At 38.3% G+C, this 6,661-nt stretch overlaps 1 pseudogene; it reads left to right on the plus strand.

Annotated features, from left to right (window-relative positions):
- Positions 1-4,047: 4,047 nt before the first annotated feature.
- LOC105495694 (isopentenyl-diphosphate Delta-isomerase 1-like) lies at positions 4,048-6,317 on the plus strand (annotated as a pseudogene).
- The last annotated feature ends 344 nt before the right edge of the window (positions 6,318-6,661 follow it).

A 6,661-nucleotide genomic window follows, 5' to 3' on the forward strand; every position in this document is an offset into this window, starting at 1 on the left:
GGGTTTGAATCCAAAGATAAATAGTTTCCATTTCTATCCCTGGTTAGAAACAACATACAAATGGAAAAGTTGGGTTCAAAGGCACATTAATCACTCATTACAAGAGATGCCAATAGATGGCCTGGTCTTCATACCACTTCTCCATTTCACAGGAAATCTGGCAACACTTCATCATTACTGGGCACTTATTAATCACTTTCCTCTGTATATTTTATAACAGTATTTGTCACTATAGTGATTCCCTGAAAACTGAGCTGGTAAGCCAGCAGAGACGCCTTCCTCCTTTGAGCAGGCTAAAATTAACTGCTCATTATGAAGTGCCACAGGAAAGCTACTAATGTGTCTTGTCCAGGAACAGTCACTTAAATCTATCACTGCTTAATGATGTGAGCTATGAAGTCTCCATGTTCAACACTCATACCCTACCCTTCCCTAAGAGACTGGATGATCTGAGCTCCCCACTCCAGAAACTTAGCCATTGTTTGCAGCAGCATTTAGGTTCACTTTTAAGCGATTGCTGCTAAGCAAATTTACACTTGTCTGCCTTTACTGTTCTTTGGTAATTCAGCGCAAGGGTCCTAGAATAACCCAATATAAAACAAGCCAGTGGAAAGTAAGTGCCTCTTACTGCAAGGTAACATTAACACCCACAGCACTGTAAGCAACCATAAAGGAATTCCAAGTCCTCTCTGAAAGTGGACATTATTGGATCATGATTATGAATTTGCATACAAAGTCTCAGACTGTCTGCTTTCCACTTGCTGTTTATGCTACTTGGCAGACATTTGAAAGCTAAGACAGGACTTCTGGGAAGATGAAGGAGGTGTGCTCTTCCTGTCTCCTCCCACCAAGTACAACTAAGAACGCTGGACATTACATATAAAACACTGAAATGTACAGAGAAGAAGCCAGGCTGGCTAGAGACCTGAGAAACATGATATGGGTTTCCTGTGTTTTCTTTTTGTTTCGCATATCCCGGACTTAAAGCTGAAGAAGCTGGCAACCAGGAAGTGCCAACAGGAAGAGGCATTAAAAAGCCCCAAGAAAAGCTGATCCTCCCTAGGTAAGGGACCAGAAAAGAGGCAGCCTATCAAGACAGAAAACTTTCACAAGATAACCTCCCTGCCCCAGCCAAACACCACAGAAATAACGATGAGCCCACTCTCATACCATGTCAACAAAGGCCAGGTTGGGAGCCTAGATTCCCACTCTCTCTGGGTTATAAGGGAGTGCCCCATCCATTCCGCTCCCTACCCCACCAGGGTGGTGTCAGTGGACACCACATGGGGAGGCTGGACTTGCACTCCCACTCAGCACTAATGAAGTGCCCCTCCCTCTGCCAGCTGTGCTGGTGTTAGAGAGGCCTAGAGGAGAGTCAGGAATGTCACTGTAGCCCACTGCAATGAGATCATCTCTGCCATGGTATCGGGGAGGCCTCATGAGGAACGGTCCTCTTCTTCACAACCAGGGACATATCGATGGAACTCCCAACACCCAGAGCAGTGAGGCGACACCCCCACTGTCAATGGAGACTGAGTGGAAAACCTGGGCTTCTATCCAACCTCGAGGTAATGAGGCAGCACCCTCCCCCACCCCCGTCCCCAGCAGTGTCAGAAGACGCTCACCAAAATCAAGGGTTTAAATAAGATCTTGAGTCTCATGACATAATACTTAAGTGTTTGGGTTTCTGTCCGAAATCACACATTATAACAAGGAAAAGGAAGGTCTTAAATTGAATGATGAAAGAAAATCACAGCATGCCTACACTGAGATGACACAGATGCTAACATTATCTGACAAAAATGTTTAAGCAGCCGAGATAAAAATACTTTGATCAACAGATACAAACATGCTTGAAACCAATGAAAACATAGTCTTGGCAAAGAAACAGAAAGTCCCCATAAGAAATAGAAAAAAAAAATAAAACAAATAAAAATTTTAGAACTGAAAAATATAACCAAAATTAAAAACTCAATGGATGGTCTCAACAGAATGGAAGGGACAGAAAAAAGAATCCGTGAAGAGGACAAAATAGTAGAATGTACCCAATCTGAATAACCAAGAAACCAGACTGAAAGAAATAGAAAGCAGATTCTCGGAGACCTGTGGTACTGTCACAAAACCTCTAACATTTGTGTCAACAGAGTCTCAGAAGGAGAGGAGAAAGTGGACATGCCTGAAAAGTGCCCAAAGGAATGATGGCCCAAAACTTTGTAAATTTAACAAAAGACAAGCCTTCAGATTAAAGAAGCAAAGTGAATCCAAAATAGGATAAACCCAAAGGAATCAAGTCATAATTTAAAACATCATAATTAAACTTCCAAAAACTAGGACAAAGCAAAGCAAATTTCTAAAAAAATCTAAAGAAAAACAATACCTCATTTATAAGGGGAAAACAATTCAAGTGACAGACTTCTCATCAGTAGCCATGGAGGCCAGAGGAATGGCACAGTGATTCAAGTGCTGAAAGAAGAGGATCATTAGACTAAAAATCTACATCCAGTGAAAATATCCTTGAGGAATAAAAGGAAATTCAAAAGATCCTCTAATTAAGGAAAACCAAGAGGATTTGTTGCCAACAGGACTACCCTAAAAGAATGGCTACGAGTTCTCTAAACAGAAAGGAAAGAATGAAAGAAGAAATCTTGGTACCTCAGGAAGGAAGAAAAGACACAGTAAGTGAGAATATGGGTAAATACAACAGACTTTCCTTCTCTTAAGTCTTCTAAGTTCTTTCTAAGTCCCTTCTAAGAAAGAAAAACACAGAACAAACAGAAACCAAAATATAAAACATACTTAACTCCTAACTTATAAATATTTGCATGTAGTCTAAACATAACCTAACTATATGTTGTTTATAAGGAACTCATGTCAAACATAATGATACAGCCAGGTGGAAGGTTAAAGGATGGAAGAACATATATTATGCAAATATTAATCAAAGGAATGGAGGAGTAGCTACATTAATATCTGATAAAGTAGGCTAAAGAGTAAAAAGAAAAAGAAAAAATACCAGCAACTGAGAGGGACATTACATAATAATAAAAAGTCAATCCATCAGAAGGCATAGTAATCCTAAATGTGTATGCACCAAACAACAAAGCCACAAAATATGTGAAGCAAAAACTGACAGAACTTAAAGAAACATACTGATCCATAATTATAGTTGAAGACTTCAACATCTGTCCTTCAACAACTGTTAGGACAACTAGAACTTCAACATCTGTCCTTCAACAATTGTTAGGACAACTAGGCAGAAGATCATCAAGGAAATAGAATAAATCAACAGCACTACAGGTTCTAATCAACATTTATGGAATATTTCCCCTAATGAGCAGAACGTACTTTTTTTTCAGAGATCCAAAGAAAATACACCAAGATAGACCACATTCTGTGCCATTTTTTAAAATCTCAACAAATTTAAATGTATTGAAGTCATTCTCTGACCACATAGAAACAAACCAGAAATCAAAAATGAGAAAATATCCAAACATGTGGAAACTAAAAACTCTCTGAAACACCTCTGAAAATCCATGGATCAAAGAGGATGTCTCAAGAGAACTAAAAAAATACATTGAAGTCAATGAAAATGAAAATACAGCATATTAAAATTTGTGGGAAACAGCTAAAGTTGTGCTGGAAGGGAAATTTATACCACTAGGTGTGTACATTAGAAAAGAGGAGAGTTTCAAATTAATAATTTAATTTCCCAGCCCAAGAACCTAGAAAAAGAACAAAATTAACTAAAGCAAGCAGAAGGAAGGAAATAACAATAAGAGCAGGAATCAATGATACTGAAAAGAGAAAAATAAGAAAGAATGTCAGGTTTTTTTAAAGTCAGTACATTGAAAAGATCTATAGACTTGGCAAACCTCTAGCAAAATTGGCAAAGGACTAAGGGAGAAAACCCAAAACGTCAAAATCAGGAAGGAAACTGGAGATCTCACTTTCCTTGCAAACATCAAAAGGATAAGAGGCCGGTGCATGCAGAGGACAGAACCCAAAGGGGCACACTCCTGGGCTGGCTGGTGTTCAAGCTGGAGGCTGCTCAGTGTTCTAAGACAAATCTGATGTTCTGTAACAATGCTTGAAATAAATACCAGCCATCTCTATGAGCAACAGTTTCAGCTCTTGGCAGACACGTGTAACCTTATTGATGAAAATGACAATAAAATTGGGGCTGAGACCGAGAAGAATTGTCACCTGAATGAGAACACTGAAAAATGATTATTGCATTGGGCCTTTAGTGTCTTTTTTTTTTTTTTAATTATTATACTTTAAGTTCTAGGGTACATGTGCACAACGTGCAGGTTTGTTACATATGTATACGTGTGCCATGTAGGTGTGCTGCACCCATTAACTCATCATTTATATTAGGTATATCTCCTAATGCTATTCCTCCTCCCTACCCCCTCCCCACAATAGGACCCAGTGTGTGATGTTCCACTTCCTATGTCCAAGTGATCTCATTGTTCAATTCCCACCTATGAGTGAGAACATGCAATATTTGGTTTTCTGTTCTTGCGATAGTTTGCTGAGAATGATGGTTTCCAGCTGCATCCATGTCCCTACAAAGGACACAAACTCATCATTTTTTATGGCTGCATAGTATTCCAAGGTGTATATGTGCCACATTTTCTTGATCCAGTCTGTCACTGATGGACATTTGGGTTGATTCCAAGTCTTTGCTATTGTGAATAGTGCCGCAATAAACATACGTGTGCATGTGTCTTTATAGCAGCATGACTTATAATCCTTTGGGTATATGCCCAGTAATGGGATGGCTGGGTCAGATGGTATTTCTAGTTCTAGATCCTTGAGGAATCGCCACATGGTTTTCCACAATGGTTGAACTAGTTTACAGTCCCACCAACAGTGTAAAAGTGTTCCTATTTCTCCACATCCTTTCCAGCACTTGTTGTTTCCTGATTTTTTAATGATTGCCATTCTAACTGGCGTGAGATGGTATCTCATTGTGGTTTTGATTTGCATTTCTCTGACAGCGAGTGATGATGAGCATTTTTTCATGTGTCTGTTGGCTGTATGAATGTCTTCTTTTGAGAAGTGCCTGTTCATATCCTTTGCCCACTTTTTGATGGTGTTCTTTGTTTCTTTCTTAAAATTTGATTGAGTTCTTTATAGGTTCTAGATATTAGCCCTTTGTCAGATGAGTAGATTGCAAAAATTTTTTCCCATTCTGTAGATTGCCTATTCACTCTGATGGTAGTTTCTTTTGCTGTGCAGAAGCTGTTTAGTTTACTTAGATCCCATTTGTCTATTTTGGCTTTTGTTGCCGTTGCTTTTGGTGTTTTAGACATGAAGTCCTTGCCCATGCCTATGTCCTGAATGGTATTACCTAGGTTTTCTTCTAGGGTTTTTATGGTTTTAGGTCTAACATTTAAGTCTCTAATCCATCTTGAATTACTTTTCGTATAAGGAGTAAGAAAAGGATCCAGTTTCAGCTTTCTACTTATGGCTAGCCAGTTTTCCCAGCACCATTTATTAAATAGAGAATCCTTTCCCCATTTCTTGTTTTTGTCAGGTTTGTCAAAGATCAGATGGCTGTAAATGTGTGGTATTATTTCTTATTTCTGAGGGCTCTGTTCTGTTCCATTGGTCTATATCTCTGTTTTGGTACCAGTACCATGCTGTTTTGGTTACTGTAGCCTTGTAGTATAGTTTGAAGTCAGGTAGCGTGATGCCTCCAGCTTTGTTCTTTTGGTTTAGGATTGTCTTGGCAATGTGGGGTCTTTTGTGGTTCCATACGAACTTCAAAGCAGTTTTTTCCAATTCTGTGAAGAAAGTCATTGGTTTATTCAACACTGAAAATAAGCTCCTGCTAGAGGAAAGCTCAGATGCTAAGTTTACCTTTCCGGGTTGCTTTACCAATACTTGTTGTGGTCATCCATTAGGCAATTCAGGCAAGCTTGAGGAAAGTGATGACCTTGAAGTAAGGCAAGCAGCATAGAAGCATCTGAAAGCTGAGTTAGGAATCCCCATGGAAGCAGTTCCTCCAGAAGAAATTAATTACTTAACATGAATTCACTATGAGGTTCGGTCTGATGGTATCTGGGGTGAACATGAAATTGATTACATTTTATTTGTGAGGAAGAATATCACTTTTAGTCTAGATCCCAATGAGATTAAAAGTTTTCTCAAAGGAAGAACTCAAAGAACTTCTGAAAACAGCAGCTAGTTGTAAAATTAAGAGAACACCATGGTTTCCAATTATTGTAGAGGCTTTTCTTGTTAAACGGTGGGATAGCTTAAATCATTTGAATCAGTTTGTTTATCACAAGAAAATACTTAGAATGTGAATATAGAGATGAATGATTACTGAAAAAATTCTCTACTTGGTAAATTTAAAATGATTGTTTTGTTTTAAATTTTGTTCCCTATTAGGGGAACTCTCATATGATACATTGATACTTTACAACCTGCTTGGAAAAAATAATTAACTTATAACTTTGTATTACACACCCAGGATATATGCTCTGTTTGTAGAAGACGTTTATGAGGTAGATTATTGTAAAATGAGAGAGCAAATAAAACTTAATTTAAACTGTTCAAAAAAAATGATAATAAGGAAATACAATGAACAATTCTATACATATAAATCTGACAAATTAGATGATACGAAGCAATTCCTTGAAAAACTCAA

The sequence above is a fragment of the Macaca nemestrina genome, chromosome 8 (genome assembly GCF_043159975.1).
Source record: "Macaca nemestrina isolate mMacNem1 chromosome 8, mMacNem.hap1, whole genome shotgun sequence".
NCBI classification, from domain to species: domain Eukaryota; kingdom Metazoa; phylum Chordata; class Mammalia; order Primates; family Cercopithecidae; genus Macaca; species Macaca nemestrina.